The following is a 17,338-nucleotide window of genomic DNA, read 5'->3' on the forward strand; positions in this document are numbered from 1 at the left end:
TAATGCTGTGTATTATTAATATATTGCTCATTAAATGTAAACTATTAATATAATAATTAATGTCAATATATAAACCATGAAATAGCTTTTATAAAAATAACTCAGATTTCTTCACAGTTTCACTTGTTTCTTCTTCACAGCCTCACGGCTCCGTCTTCTCCTTCCAGCTTGGACGTGCACACTATGACTCATCATATTGTGTGTGCGAGCGCGTAGGCAGGAAGAAGAGAATACGGAGCTGCAGGGCCGGGAAGAAGAAGAAGCTGAAAGTAAGTATAGAGGGTTTTTCAAGAGGGTCGTGCTGTCGACATTTCATTAATAGGGGGGATCTCTGCTGTGGACATTTCTTTAAAGGGGAAAAAAGTAGTTGAAGTCTCACATACCCAGGCTACTCTGTGAGTGAGGTCCTATGACAAGTGCTGCACGGCATCTGGCAAGTTATACGATCCACGGAAGAAGTGAGGAAAAGCCGGGGCACATTAAGGTAAAATCCAAATAACTTTTTATTGAGTATACATTAAAAGATGCACACCGCAAGTGTGCATGGTCGGTGAAGATACAGGACACCTACGCGTTTCGGCTTAGCTTCAAGCCTTAGTCATGGTATATGGGATATCCCTGCATAGTGTCCGGGATGCTTGTGCAATAAAGAGAGATAGTACATAGCACCTCTTGAATTCTATGGGCCGATTGTGTAATAAGGAGCAGTAACACATAGCACCTTTTGAATCATATGGGGAAAATGTGCAATAAAGAGACTTAGCACATTGCACCTTGTGAACTGAACGAGACAAAAGTACAAAGATGAGATATAGCACTTTGCACCTTATTGTATGCATGGGGCATATGTGTAATAAAGAGACATAATATACACCACCTTAGAAACTTTATGGGGCTTACTTACTAAGGGTCACACGGCCGCATTTTCGTAGGGTTTTCTGACTTTTCGGGGATTGTGTCGCACACGATCGGATTTCGCCGCATCGGTGCCGACTTTCATTCGACAGAAATCGGGGGGCGGGCCGTTGGGCGATCCAACGCATTCAGACAAACCACGAGATTTAACTTTGTATTTATGTCAAAAGATCAAGCACTTCCATGCACCGGGAAGATCGGGGAAGCGACAGATACAGGATATCGGGCACACAATCTTACTGAATCGCAGCAGCTGTGCATTGGAGTTGGGGAACACACCTCGGGGATCGCACAGGGACAGGTAAGTAAATCTGCCCCTATGTCTACATAGGTCCCGTCATACAAATCGTAGTGATCCATAACATATCCCTAAAGATACCTGCCATTTTAGTTCTTTTCCGAAGCGTCTACAGTGAAAGCTAGCATTAAAAGTTGACCAAACCACCGGAAATATCAGGAGCCTCTTGATATATCCAGCATGGCAGAGGGGCAGGGTTACTATGATACACTGGCCGGAGTCAACTGATATGTGCAGTACGGCGTAGTGGTGGGGTTACTATGATGCAGTGGCCAGAGCCTTAATATATCCATCGTGATGGAGGGGCGGAGTGGTACGCTGGCCGGAGCCTCCTGATATATGCAGCATGGTGGAGGGGCAGGGTTACTATGAAACACTGGCCAGAGCCTCCTTATATATCCAGCACAGTGAAGGGGCAGGGTTACTATGATACACTGGCCAGAGCCTCAATATATCCATCATGACGGAGGGGCGGAGTTACTATGATATGCTGGTCGGAGCCTCCTGATATATCCAGCACTGGTGCATGACACCCTAGTGACTTAAACAGCAAAGTAGTGAGTACATCTCTGGAGCATAACATAGGACACAGTATACACAGTGGCCCACATTCTTAAAAAAAGCACAAACAAATATGCAGTTTGCCTATGAAGTGTGCACTGCTCTGGAAGTGTGCACCATTTTTTTGTTCATGCTGCAGAATTGTGGTGCAGACAGAATTGTGACGAATGGTCCCACAAAGCAGTAACAGCCCCTTTTGGTGCACATTTTTTCAGTCTTGTCGGACACAGTACAGCCACATCACAAAACTGGTGCAGACATTTTATGAATACATGTCCAAGCAGTTTGCACTTCTTTCTAGCGCAAAGTCAGACAAAAAACTGGTGCACACCCTTTAATAAATGTGGGCCAGTGACTCCAGCTTCAGCCAGGGTGGGATGCTGAGCCAGTGCAGTATAAGAAATGTAATTTGTACACACATTGGGGGTCATTTACTAAGGGCCCGATTCGCGTTTTCCCGACGTGTTACCCGAATATTTCCGATTTGCGCCGATCGTACCTGAATTGCCCCGGGATTTTGGCGCACGCGATCGGATTGTGGCGCATCGGCGCCGGCATGCGCGCGACGGAAATCGGGGGGCGTGGCCGAACGAAAACCCGATGTATTCGGAAAAACCGCCGCATTTAAGAACCGAAAATGTGTCGCTCGGGACCCGCTTACCTTCACTCAGACGGCCTCGGTGAATTCCGGCGCCTTAAAATGCTTTTCAGCGCAGCAGCGCCACCTGGTGGACGGCGGAGGAACTACCTTATTAAATCCCGGCCGGACCCGAATCCAGTGCAGAGAACGCGCCGCTGGATCGCGACTGGACCGGGTAAGTAAATGTGCCCCATTGACTCCACCAAAAGTAAGTACTGTGCAGTGACACCATCAGCAGAACAATGAGTGCATTTCTGGATTTTTATACAGGGTTTTCAATCTGAATTGGAGAGCACCCTTTTAGTGAGGGGTAATGGTTTGTCTTGTTTATGGACCAATTGTGAGATCTAGAGGTGGAAATAAATACTTCTATCTCGGTTTTATTGTAAAGATATGTTTATAGCTTAGAAGTTTGATGTTATCTTGCTTACCCCTTCTTGTGGCTGTGTAGGTTCTGTGGTCTCTCATGGTTTTTGTTTCTCAGTGAAGTCGTTTCTTACAACTGTCATGTATTCTTCAGAACACAGAATGTTGCACAGTAGAAACATAAACATGGAGACATTGTGCAGAACAACAATGTGCTTAGGTTTACGAACATACATATAAAACAAGGGCAATGACATAACCCTATCTTTTCTCCCAAATGGAAAAGAGGGTCTAGAGGTTGTCTAGATCATGCTCTATCTTTTCCCATTTATACAGCCAGACACAATGCCTTGCTATGGAGAGGGAAGAGGTGAGCAGTGCTCAACCCTCCTCCTCTCCAAACTGCGGCTGTATGTTCACCCAGGCTACAGCAGGGCGAGCATACCCCGGTGTGAAAGAGGCCAGTTTCAAGATCTTTGAATGCTGTCGAGCCATAGAAGTCTTGTCAAAATATAGCTAACATTTATGAGTCTGGAGTGCAGCTTGTTTACCTAGTCTAGACTGCATTTTTAGACAAAAATAAAATACCTAGTAACGTGGATTTTCAAAATGCAAAAAATTTTAATGAGAAATTGTTGGGCAACTATGAATCTTAATCCTAGCAGCAGCTTCATTGATGAATCCTCTTCTGATGGTCTTGAAGGTATGGCTGGTTCAGAATGTAGAAATCATACTGCTAGTTTACACTACACCTGTTCCCTCATTTTCATACATGGCAGAAGCAAAATATTCTCAATAGCAGCCATATTGGTTATCTCCTATTTTTTCTACATATAGCTGACACAAAGAAAGGGTTATCTAGAATGTATAAGGACGTCAGAGAAGTGACCAGAGCTATTTGCTAGAGATGATGATAGAGATCATCTATTTTATCTGTTTATGAAGTGTCACCTCCTTCGTGTAGTGCGTAACTTTCTATCTGTAGGTGGAGAGCAGAATGCAGCACAATGTGCAAGCCTCATCCCCGTCCTCACTTGCCCTATTTAATCCTCTATTGTTCTCCAGTCTCCAGCCTTGACCTGTTTCCGCCAAGTTATTGTGGTCCTGAAGAAGTAACTTGCCGCCTGTTTCCTGCTGGAAGAGGGATGATCAGGCCTGGCTTGCTTCCCCCTGACTCCTGGTTTCCTCTATTTCCTGTTGACGATATATGTGGAGTGAGGGTCAATGGCTGATTCTCTATCATCACAGATCATCACAGAACATTTATTAATGACTCATAACTACAGATGAGAGGTGAAAGAAGGAGATATCTTTGAGGCCTCCGGCTGCCATTTACCTCTAATACAGGTACCAATAAGGTTTCTACAGAGCTGTCTAAGACATGAACACTTGTAGTAGAAAGACACTATTAGCTCAATATCAATGTTCTAAATCTTTCAGCCTACCTCTGCATACAACATTTAAAAAAGAAATCCAAAATATGGATGATTAGTACTGGTCACATCTTGTATCCGTGCTACAGAAACACGCCGTTCAGACCTCAGCAGAGGAATTGCTTTTTCAGAAAAAATGTATTCCGGTACTGGATTGAAAAATCCTGAATGCTTAATTTCATCTTCTAAAATGCAGCTTACATGGACAGTAAACCCAGCTGATGTGTTTCAGGCGTACAAATCACCCTTAGACAATGTATTTTGCTTATGTTTTTGGGTTTATATGCACATTTCGGACCAAAGCACGCTGGTCTCTGGGTCACAAAACTTGTCTCTTTCCTGAACTGTACGATGGCTGGACATTCCCATCTTGTTTGTACTTGCATATAATTATTTGTACAGATGAATGAGGCACCTTCCGGTTTCTGGAAATTGAACCCAAGGATGAACCAGACCTGAGCAAGTCCACAATTCTCTTCTCAATATATTGGCTTATTTCTTTAGAATTTCCCATCATGTTACACAAATAGCAGTGTGTTTGAGGTGTACCTCCAAATATATCCACAGGTGTGTCTCTACTTAACTGGTTTCCAATAAACCAGAAGCTTCCAAAGACATGATATCACCATATAGGCTGTCCGATACTGTTTAATGTCATACTAATCTTAGAATAGGTAAACTTTTGACTTTGCAGAAAATAATAAAAATGCCTTTCTCTCATTATTCTGGCAGAAATAAATCATTTTGTTAATTTGTTTATTGATCTAAGACAGTAAATGTTTATTCTGATTTCATGTCAGGCTGGCTGGCTATATGCCACAGGGGGGCTGGCTATATACTACAGGGGGATGGCTGTCTATATGCTACAGTGGGTTGGCTGGCTATATACCACAGGGGACTGGCTGGCTATATACTACAGGGGCTGGCTGGCTATATACTACAGGGGGCTGGCTGGCTATATACTACAGAGGGCTGGCTGGCTATATGCTACAGTGGGTTGGCTGGCTATTTACTACAGGGGGCTGGCAGGCTACGTACTACAGTGGCAGGCTATATACTGGCTATCTTCTCTGGCTTATTTTTGTCTTGCTATTTAGCATGCAAAGTGCTCTTTTTCTTTTGAGATGCAGTATCTTTCTGGCTCCACACGGTGGAAGCCATTCCAACCAGGCCCCAAAAAAGAACAAAATAATGACCCCATCTAAACGTAATGATTTAGTCGTATGAAGTGTACGATGCACTATACAAATTACGGCATATGACAATGAAGTACAGATCCGATCAGTGGAGGTTCTAGGGATAGATTGTGCAACAGGGCCCAGGTTTTATAACTGGGTATTATAGTCCGCTATAAATATGAAGGGAGCATCCCTAGTACCCCAGTTATCTGGCTCCTATCAGCAGCGTCTCCCATTTGCCTCGTGTTTGCTGTCTGTTTCATGGATTGTCATTTGGAGCTGGATCAGAAACACTGCAGATGTTTCCTCCTCATGTGGTAGAAACAGTCAGCAGTAATGTTACATAATTTCTATACATCCTGACATCTTCAGCAATGGCCATAGAGCCACAACCCTTACTCACGAATGATCCAGCTAAATAAACATTCTGTACAGAGACGACGACCGCAGGTGCTCCCCTCTGCTTCATCTGCAGCGTGATCTCATCTGAACTGTCAGCAAATGAAGCAGCAACTATTTCTCTTCACTACATTGGTTTTACTAAAGGCCAGACACAAACCAAACCTGTGGATGAAATTAATAAATATTTGTATGTGATTAAAATATTTGCTATTATAATTATAATAATTTTTATTTTTAAGATCTAAGCATGCTAGATAGATTTATTATTTGCAAGAGTTTTATTTAAACTTTTCCACGTAGTGCACTGCAAAAAAAGTTTTGTGGCATAGACCACACTCATAGTCCTGCTTTTGCCCCGCCCTCAAGTATAGCATAGTATTGACCTTAAAGGCTCCCCACATAGTATAATGCCCCCTTCTTTTGGACATTCCCCCCTACGGAGCCATATAATACCCCCTCTTCTATTTATACCCCCTTACTGTGGTCCCACACAATTATATTGCCCTAGCTTTCTGTACTGCTAACTCCCTCCCCTTCATATAGTGGCCTCTTGTCCTCCATCCCTATTATATTGTAGCCTCCTGTTCTCCATTCCCCTCATACTGAGGCCTCCTTTCCCTTATCCCCCTCTTCTTGTAGCCCCTGGCCTTCTTCTGTAAGGGTACATTCACACAGCGGTATGCCCGCCGTGCGAGCATACCGCCGTGTGCTGGAGAGGAGGAGGAGGCGGCCCCTCCTCCCTCCATAGAGAATAGCGGCGCACGACCGCACACACGCCGAAAGATAGAGCATGCTCTATCTTTTTGCGGTGTGCGGGCCGGATGGGTGCCACACACGTGTGGCGCCGCATCTGCGCCGCGCCGCTATTGCCGTCTATGGGGACGTACATGCCGCCGCAAATTTGCGGCCGCATGTACGTCCCCGCAGACGGCCATGTGAATAAGCCCTAACTGTATTAAACAACAAAAAAACAGAACTTTTTCTTATTCCAGCTCTGAGCGGACTCAGAGGAGGGGACGGGGCCAACCTAGGGGAAGAGCTACCTCAACACATGCTGTGCAGAAGAAGGGGAATCATGTATGGAGGTAGCAGGAAGCTGATCACCCCTCCACCTGGTCCCGATGCCTCAGTTGCTCTGCAGCATTAGTGTTTGGGACCATAAGGTGGCATGACAAAGCTGGGCAGTTCGGGACAATCTGGGAGCTATGTAATGGGGTGCCTTGGTGCAGCACCTAATTTATAACAAAAATGCAGGCCTTGTCACAACCTTAACAGGAAAAAGCTTGAGGCTTTTTCGACTCCAATAAAGGCATGATACCTACCACCCGGTCATTCTCAGTTTTTGGTCGATGTATATTGTTATTTTATCAAAAAGGTGCAAGTTTATGGATAACCTTATTTAAATATAAAGTATGCACAAATATGAAAAGGCATAGACAATAGGCGCCATTTCTAGTAAATCAGTGTACATCCCAATAATAATAATAATAATAATCTTTATTAAATGGTGCTATATTATTCTTTAGTGCTTTACAAATCATAGGGTACATTTAAAAATAAAATACATTACAGAGTAGAGTCATATGGAACGATACGCCAGACTTCAGCTGATGCTTCACGTGGGGTGAGCGCTCATAAGGATACTCGGACTCCCGATATATAGTGATGATATCAGACTTTATTATTAAAATATAATGTGACACGTTTCGGTCCAGAACTCGGACCTTCCTCATTATCTTATCTCATTATTGCACATAAATACATAAATACCGGAACTATGCAGTTACCAGTAACCATGAATCACATCCGATTCACGAGGTAACCAGAGCCGGTAAAACAGAGAATACAGATCATAATAAAAAAAAATTGTAAAAAAGAGAGGACATAAAAATAATTAAAAGATTTAAAGCCAATTAATATGGACCAATATAAATAAACATCTTAAAAATGTATATATGTATACAGTCTGTGAATATCTCAATCAATTCATATAGGTACATTGTTACGTTAGTCATAGGTTCCCAGATGGCTCACCTTCGTTCTTACATATTGTTAGTGGAAGTGGAGTGTGATTCTAGGCTTCCGTAGCAAAGTGAATTGATTGACACCAGTAGTTACGCTCAACATATGTGAGATCAGATTCTACTCCTCGGGAGCAAGAATTTGTAACTCTGGAATCCCCTTCCACTAACAATATTATAATAAAATAATTATAATAATAATAAAAACATTTATCTATATAGCACTATCACACTCCATAGTGCTCCACAAATCACAGGGGACACACAAATGAAATACTGATTGCTGAAATCAGGCAATGCAATTTACTCAAAATGGATATCGGTATTTATTTTAAATGGGTATTGTCATGGGTCAGGGGTATTGGACCCACTGAACCACCACTGTGGACGATGACGTAAACCGACACCTGGGAGTGGAGCCTAAGTGGCACACGGTTTTCACCAGAGCCCTCTGCAAAGCAGGTTGGACTTGCTACAGCATGGCCAGCAGAAATTATCGGCGAACTGGCCCTTTAAATCATGCCGAGCCGGCACGCTTGTGCACTAGGAGACGGGGACGTGCGTGCCAGTGCATGGAGACTGCACTGGAGCAAGGGAAGGTAAGTGTAATGGGTCACGCAGACAACAGAACTAAAAGTCTCTATGGGAAGAGTCCGAAAGGGAGGAGTCTGTGGACCAGTGGACCCTCTGGACCACCGCAGGAGATGGTATGAGGCCCGCGGTGGCAGCTAAGGTACAGGGATGTGAAGGAAACAGTCCAAGTCTGGGATGACAGCAGCAACACAGAGGAACACTGGTAACGCTGGCACGGACTGCAGACATCGCTGGACTGGAACCCTGGAAGGCACAGCAGGAAGTGTGGGAACGCTAGAGACAGGAGACACGGAGGCGTCTGGAAACGCTGAAAGACAGGAAACACCAGGAGCGTATGAGAATGCTGGAGACACATAGGAAAGCGCCTGGAGACGCTAATGGGCTTTCTCTTCCTCAGGAACGGCTTAGGGAAGCCTGGCATGGAAACCATAGGAGATCCTAGGAGAAGATCCGGCAGGGAGTTATGGGAGGTGCCGGATTATAAGGGCGAGCTGATTAGCAGGAGCCAATCAGGAGAACGCTGGCCCTTTAAGGCTAGACAAGTCTGTGCGCGCGCCCTCTAGTGGTGAGAGCGAACGACTGCAGGCAAGGAGCATGCAGCCTACACGCTGGGAGCCAGAGTACAGGCCGGAGCCAGGAGAGGTAAGTGAGGGCTGGGGGAGCGGGACTGCGGCAGCAGAGCACAGGTGTACCCGCGATCCGCGACATGGATGGTGGGAGCACCCGTGACAGTACCCCCCCCTTTAGGGCCCCTCTTCTCTTCTTCTTCAGCCTCCTTTTTCTGCCTCCTCCAATTCATCTCGGTGATGGAACACCTAAGGAGAAAAGCAAAAACAGGACAAACTTGCATAGACTCCTCTGCAAGCAGTACAGCCAGAGGCTGAAGTGGCTCTTGGGAGGCCGGAGCAGCACTGGGAAGCTGCGGAGGCAGGAGCGGCTCTTGGAAAGCTGGAACAGCTTTAGGAAGCTTCGGAGGCTGGAGCGGCTCTTGGAAGCTGGAGGCCAGAGTGGATTCTAGGAAAGCCGGAGAATCTGGAGAGGTCACTGGGAAGACCGGTGGAGACACTGGAGAGACCTCTGGGAAGGCCGGTGGAGACACTGGAGCGACCTCTGGGAAGGCCGGCGGAGACACTGGAGCGACCTCTGGGAAGGCCGGCGGAGACACTGGAACGACCTCTGGGAAGGCCGGCGAAGACACTGGAGCGACCTCTGGGAAGGCCGGTGGAGACACTGGAGCGACCTTTGGGAAGGCCGGCGGAGACACTGGAGCGGCTTCTGGGAAAGCCGGAGGAGAACTTGGAAGCAGTGGAAGCATGGCGGCCGGCTGAAGTGGTTCTTGGAAAACCGGATTAGAGCTTGGAAGCTGAGGAGGCACGGCGGCTGGCTTTTGGAACACCGGAGCCAAGCGAGGCCGACATGGAAGCCGGACTTGAGGTTGCTGGAAATCAAACAGCTGCAGAGGCATGGAGGCAGGCTGGAGTGGCTCTTGGAAAGCCGGAGCAGCACTGGGAAGCTGCGAAAGTAGAGTCTGCGGTAGCCGGGAGTCTAGCAGTTGTCGGAGCAGGGTGGTAACCCCGCTCAGATCCTTTCTCCAAGAAAAAATCAGTTGAGACTGCTGGGTGAGAACCTCTGCCAGCAACTGGTCTGAGTCATTAGAACAGTCCATGTCCTTGACAGGATCCATGGCCTTGGCAGGGTCCATGGCCGGATCTTGCTGTAACGGGTCACACAGACAACAGAACTAAAAGTCTCTATGGGAAGAGTCCGGAGGGAGGAGTCTGTGGACCAGTGGACCCTCTGGACCACCGCAGGAGATGGTATGAGGCCCGCAGTGACAGCTAAGGTACAGGGATGTGAAGGAAACAGTCCAAGCCTGGGATGACAGCAGCAACACAGAGGAACACTGGTAACGCTGGCACGGACTGCAGACACCGCTGGACTGGAACCCTGGAAGGCACAGCAGGAAGCGTATGGGAACGCTAGAGACAGGAGACACGGAGGCGTCTGGAAACGCTGGAAGACAGGACACACCAGGAGCGTATGAGAACACTGGAGACACACAGGGAAGCGCCTGGAAACGCTAATGGGCTTTCTCTTCCACAGGAACGGCTTAGGGAAGCCTGGCATGGAAACCATAGGAGATCCTAGGAGAAGATCCGGCAGGGAGTGAAGGGAGGTGCCGGATTATAAGGGCGATCCGATTAGCAGGAGCCAATCAGGAGAACGCTGGCCCTTTAAGGCTAGACAAGTCCGCGCGCGCGCCCTCTAGTGGTGAGAGCGAGCAACTGCAGGCAAGAAGCATGCAGCCTACACGCTGGGAGCCAGAGTACAGGCCGGAGCCAGGAGAGGTAAGTGAGGGCTGGGGGAGCGGGGACCGCGGCAGCAGAGCACGGGTGTACCCGCGATCCGTGACATGGATGGTAGGAGCACCCGTGACAGTGAGTAAAACTGCAGGCTGGCTCCGGGGGCACAGGGAGGCACACGGGTGCGCCTGCGACCCGGGAAATGGGTAGCAGGAGCACCCGTGACAGTGCTGCCTCCCTTCAGCCTCCCCTTCTTCTTGGCCAGAAGGAACCTCTGAAGAAGATTATGGTCCAGGACTCCCAAGATCTCTCCTCCGGCCCGTACCCCTTCCAGTTGACGAGAAACTACCGCCTCCCTCTAACCTACTTCATGTCCAGGTGCTCTTTGACTTCATAGACATTGGTGGAATCAGTCACAGGAGCAGGGGGAGCTTTTGGAGAAATGATTCAAGATGACTGGTTTCAGGAGGGAGATATGGAAGGAGTTCGGGATCCACATGGTGGGAGGAAGACGAAGTTTGTATGCCATGGGATTGATGCGCCTTAGTACCTCAAATGGACCCAGAAATTGAGGACCGAGTTTGTAGCCGGGGATCTTCAGCTGGACATATCTGGAGGACAGCCAGACTTTAGAGAGAAGACAAGAGGAGGCCTACGTTTCCTGTCGGCCTACGAGAATGGCGAGTTTGCTCCCAGATGGACTTAAAATCTTGTAGCTTCTTCAGCCACTGGAGGCCAAACCTTAGGATCAGCATTTTTCTTTCTTAACACCACCATAGGCGACACAAGGGAGGAGAAATGTACTATGAACTGCCGGTAGTAGATAGTGAAGCCCAGGAATCTCTGTATAGCTCGAGGTCCTACCACAGACAACTTGGTTGGATCTATCTGTAGACTCTCATCAAAAATGATATACCTAATGAACGGAAGACTATTCTGGTGGAACTGGCACTTCTCGAGACGCCCTTAGACGCCTGAGAACTTGTTGTACGTGGGCCTGATGGGATTTCAGGTCAGTAGAGAACACCAGGATATTGTCCAAGTAGACCACAACACAGGTATATAACAAGTCTCTGAAAATGTAGTTGACAAATTCTTGAAACACAGCAGGGGCATTGCAGAGTCCAAAGGTCATGACCAGATATTTGAAGTGCCCATCTCGAGTGTTAAAGGCAATCTTCCATTCATCCCCTTCAAGGATGCGAATGACGTCATATGCCCTAAGGTCCAACTTAGTGAAGACCATAGCTTCACGGAGGCGGTCAAAGAGTTCTGTGATCAATGGTAGTGGGTAGCTGTTCTTCACGGTAACTTTATTAAGACCACGACAGTCTATGCAGGGGTGGAGACAACCATCTTTCTTGGCCACAAAAAAGAATCCACTGGACTGGACAAGACTCAAGAAAGTTTTGGGCTGGCACAATAAAGGCAAAGGCTCTCCTGTCTTTGTCAGGAGAGCTCTTGAGGTGCTAGACAAGCTTTATCCAAATGCATGGATTCCTCAGCAGACACGTTCTTTGATCAATGGTGACATGGAGGGTAGCAGAGGTGGTCTTTGGATGACCGGAGCCAAGCGGATCAGACGTTGGGTCCTGGCTTGCGCTTGTTCGATACGTTGTCCTTCAGGTGCTCAGAGAAGCGGATATCGATCTGAGTAGCCAGGGAGATCAGAACACTCAGGGAAAATGGCAGGTCCCATGCAGACAGAGCGTGTTTGATTGGGCCAGACAGTCCTTTTTTAAACATGGCGACCAAAGTTGCTTCATTCCCACGAGAGCTTGGATGCTAAAGTGAAAAATTGAACAATGTAGTCACCAACAGACAAGTCCACCTGGCACAGATTCAGCAGGGCAGTTTTCTGAGACAACACCCGGGCTGGTTCCTCAAAAACGCACTGGAATTCTCTGAGGAATATGCAAATATTAGCCATGACCGGGTCGTTCCTGTCCCAGAAAGGGGGTGGCCCATGCTGGGGCTTTCCCATATAGCAGACTTAGTATGAATGCCACCTTAGATCTTTCCGTTGTGAACTGCGTAGGCATCAGTTCGATGTGCAGAGAGCACTGTGTGATGAACCCTCTGCACAGCTTGGCGTCTCTGTCATATTTGGAGGGCATGGATAGTCGTAGTCTGCGTTCTGAGGAAGATGGTCGCGGGAGGCACCACAAGAACCGGTTGCTGCTGCATGGCCAAAAATTGCTGCAAGACGTTGATCAATTTGCTGGCCCTGCAAGGTGATCTGCTGGGATTGCTGGGCCACAATGGTGGGGAGATCAGCGACCTAAGCAGAACCTTGGCGGGATCCATGGGCGGATCTTACTGTCATGGGTCAGGGGTAGTGGATGCACTGAACCATCGTGGACAATGACGTAAGCAGACACCTGGGGGGGAGTCTAAGTGGCACACGATTTTCACCAAAGCCCACCGCAAGCGGGTTGGACTTGCTGTGGCGTGGTAGGACCAGGCCGCTCCACAGGCATGACTTTGTGCGCAGTGGTGGCCAAGGCATAGTACACAATCATGAGGCAAGACAGATTTATGAACAGACAGGAGGTCAGGACAGATGCACGGGATGAGAGTCGGGACGTAGCAGGAGGTCAAGGCAGGTGGCAAAGAATCGGAGTCGAGAAACAGGAATCAAGGTCACAACGGGAAATCACAATAATCGCATGGAACACAGAAGACCAGCTTTCTCCAAGGCAAGAGGCACAAAGATTTGGGGAGGGGGACACTGGAAGGGTCTGGGAATTTATCAGAGGAGGCGGCCGGCCAGCGCCAATTATTGGTGCGATGGCCCTTTAAATCTTGCCGAGCCGGCGCGCGAGTGCCCTAGGAGACGGGGACCGCGGAGACCGCTGCTGGAGCCAGGGGAGGAGAGTAGGACTACAGGCTGGCTCCGGGGGCACGGGGAGGCACACGGGTGCGCCTTCGGCCGGGGATATAGGTCACAGGAGCACCTGTGACAGGTATTATACCTCTCTGCACAACTTTAAACCAACATACATCAATATAATAAAAAATATACATGACATTTCTATAGGATCAATCCATTTGATATATGATTGTCTAATTATATTTAAGATATTTTTATTATATTGATGTATGTTGGTATAATGTTGTGCAAAGAGGTAAAATACCTATTTAAAATAAATACAGATGTCCATTTTAAGTAAAGTTACAGTGCCTGATTTCAGCAATCTTTATACAAATTCATCTGAGGACACAGTTTTATGAGAGCATGTGTTGGAGGTTGGAGCTAATCTCTAAGTGCCACCTTACTAATCTATACACAAATAAAATAATACACTGCGGAGTACAAACAGCCAACGGAATGACAGGAGCAAGAGCCCCACTCGCAAAAGCCCAGAGCCCACAAGGATGAAGGGGCGACACAAGAGCCTGCACCATGGTCCAGCTACTCTGTACAAGGAAACAGAATAAAACAATTCAACAAACAAGAATGCAATTGCCTGAACCAGCCATCAGCAGCCATCCTATGCACCTGGGGCCAGTCGGACAACAGACGGTAAATCTATATAGCTTCTGTATTCAGAGGCTTGTTCTTTCTGTTACTGTTTTATGAGGGGCGTCCAGGATCCTTCAGCAGAATTGTTACTATTGTGAAATATTATGGATACATTTTCCATCATTGTCTCCAAGTTCACCCCTTTCTTCCTATTTAGGGTTAGAATTGGTTTTGTTGGTTTAGTCTTGGTTTATTATATAGAATATAAATTAGCAGCAGCAGTGAAAAGAGAAGTGATAGTTTCACATAAGGTAAAAATGAGAAGCGGTCACATCCCATAGGCAAATTGTCATCTTCTGGAAATGGGTGTGTTGCGATGTGTCAGTGGTTTTATCCACTCTGGATCCCGTCCAGCTCCACCACAAAACACCAGACACACCAAATCTCTGTCACTCTGATAGTGGTTTATATGTTACAAAATGAGCATAGACTTATATTTCATAGTGTAAATATACAGAAAACTTTTACAGGGAGATTTATCAGAAGTGTCGAAGACCAGAACTGTTCCAGTTGCTACCAATCAAAGCTCAGCTTTCCCGAGCAGTTAATATTAACCTCTTAGCGCTGCTAACACTGTATGGTCACGGGCTGGTCATACAGAACTGGGCTCTGCTGTATATGGCAGCAAACTCCCACCTCTTTTACTCAGTGGGTGCTAGCAATGATCACAGATATTAACTTTTTGACTGCGTGGGCGCCTGCATCTTTGTTGAGATTGTCGCTGCCCGTGACATCATCAGGTAGCAGCAATCAGTTGCCATGACAGTCTCAGGTCTTTGTAATTGGCACATTTGTACAGTCATGGCCATAAGTTTTGAGAATGACACAAATATTTTTTTTTTTCTGTTGCCCTCTGGTTTGTCAGATGGTTTAATCACATACAGAAATACTTTTATTGACAGAATGATTAACTGCAGCAAGTCAATATTTGCAGTGTTGACCCTTCTTCTTCAGGACCTCTGCAATTCTCCCTGGCAGCTCTCAATCACCTTGTGGACCAAATCCTGACTGATAGCAGTCCATTCTTGCACAATCAATGCTTGCATGTTGTAACAATTTGTTGGTTTTAAGATAAAGACCTGGCGCTTGCTGGTTCTTCTTAAGCGCCCTGGAGCATTTTTGGCAACAATGGAACCTCTTTCCTTGAATTCCTTGGAATTCCTTGATGATGCGATAGATTGTTGACTGAGGTGCAATCTTTCTAGCTGCGATACTCTTCCCTGTTAGGCCAGTTTTGTGCAGTGCAATGATGACTGCACGTGTTTCTTTAGAGATAACCATGGTTAACAGAAGAGAAACAATGATGCCAAGCACCTGCCTCCTTTTAAAGTGTCCAGTGGTGTCATTCTTATTTAATCATGACAGATTGATCTACAGCCCTGTCCTCATCAACACCCACACATGTGTTACTGGAGCAATCACTGGAACAATGTTAGCTGCTCCTTTTAAGGCAGGCCTGTAATGAAGGTGAAATGTGTTTTGGGGGAAAAAGTTCATTTTCTAGGCAAATATTGACTGTGCAATTAATTGCTGTTAAGCTGATCACTCTTTATAACATTCTGGAGTAAATGCAAATTGCCATTATAAAACCTGATGCAGTAGACTTTGTAAAAATTAACATTTCTATCATTCTCAAAACTTATGGCCATAACTGTAGTGTGTTAGGAGTGATTTTGGTGTTTTTATTATTGCAGCATATACAGCTTGATAAATGTGGATTTATTTTAGCACATTTGGGCTTATTTACTAAGGGTCCCTCGGCCGCATTTCCAATCGGATTGTGTTGTAATCGCGCTGGCTTTCATGTGACACAAATCGAGGGGTGGGCTGTTGGACGATCCGACGGATTTGGACAACGCGCGGGAATTAACATTTAAAATTGGGTCGCAAGCCAAGCACTTACATGCACCGGGAAGAAGAAGGTGAACTGACCTGATCGTCGGACATTCCGGACCGGGGATTGCGCAGGGACCGGGTAAGTAAATGTGCCCCATTGTTGCAAATCATTTGAAGCAACAAAACTCAGAAAAAAGATGCATCAACATTTTGGTGAATTTGCATAATTTTTGACACAACTTAAGGCACAACATTTTTAATGAAGACGCAGCATTTTCACAAGGCCACGTCCATTTAGTCGAACAATTCTTTGTCCAAAAACTCTTGATAAAATATGCCGCCGCAGTTTTTTATTATCACAGTTTACAACAGAGTTAGAAAAGTGTAATTGTGGGGTGCCGTGAGGTTGCCATGGGCAGATGGTTAGAGTGAAACCTGGAGGCTAATAAGCAGGCTGTCCGTGAAAAACCGACACCTATAACACACTGCAGTACATAAATATTAAAAAACAAATGTGCATCATTTCCAGTTCCAGTTTCCTGCTTCCCAAAATTCTACCAACACAAGTTCTTAAAGTGAGAGTTATTTAAAATTGACACAAATTAAAACATTATCCCTCAAAAAAAATCCTAACAATGCTCTTTTGATTGACAAATAATAAAGATAAACCTCTTAGAATTTGGCGACACAAAAACAAATTAGTTCATCTTAATAAAATGGGTTATTTTGCATGCCAGGTAGTAAACATAAGAAAATCTGTATATACACTGTATATGGTTCCTCCATAATCAGTCTCCGCTACAGAATAATTTAGCTATTATTTCATTGTGTAAGGTGAATTGTATAAGTGTTATAATTAAAAAACAAGGGTTCAGATAGCTTTTTTCCATTCTCCATTTAATCTAAAAATTGAGCCATTGGAAAATTCAACTCTTGCCACAAAAAAAGCCCTCATATGTCAGATGTTGAATAAAAAATACTATATTATGTGGATGTTGAGGCTGGAAAAATGGAAAAATGGTTTGTCCTAAAAGCCCAAACAGGGTTTAACAAAATAAAAGACCATGTAACAACATAGCAAATTAAGTCCCGCTGAGGAGGCCACTCATTTGCCAAAGCGGCGGCCACCCCCGGAACTTCCAGTTATTTTTTAAACTGGAAGTACCGGTGCAACACAGAAACTGGGAGCCCAAGCAGGGTAAGTATGTGTTTGCAAAATTACACCATGAACCTCAAGGGGTTTTCCTGGACAACCCCTTTAATCA

The 17,338-nt window shown here is 46.1% G+C and overlaps 1 long non-coding RNA gene across 1 annotated transcript; it reads left to right on the forward strand.

Moving 5' to 3' along the window:
• Nucleotides 1–205: 205 nt before the first annotated feature.
• LOC140065789 (uncharacterized) lies at nucleotides 206–4,580 on the forward strand. The gene is made up of 3 exons (XR_011848047.1): nucleotides 206–269; nucleotides 355–484; nucleotides 3,846–4,580. It is a non-coding gene; the product is annotated as an uncharacterized lncRNA (long non-coding RNA).
• The last annotated feature ends 12,758 nt before the right edge of the window (nucleotides 4,581–17,338 follow it).

This window comes from Engystomops pustulosus, chromosome 6, assembly GCF_040894005.1.
Source record: "Engystomops pustulosus chromosome 6, aEngPut4.maternal, whole genome shotgun sequence".
In the NCBI taxonomy this organism is placed as follows: Eukaryota; Metazoa; Chordata; class Amphibia; order Anura; family Leptodactylidae; genus Engystomops; species Engystomops pustulosus.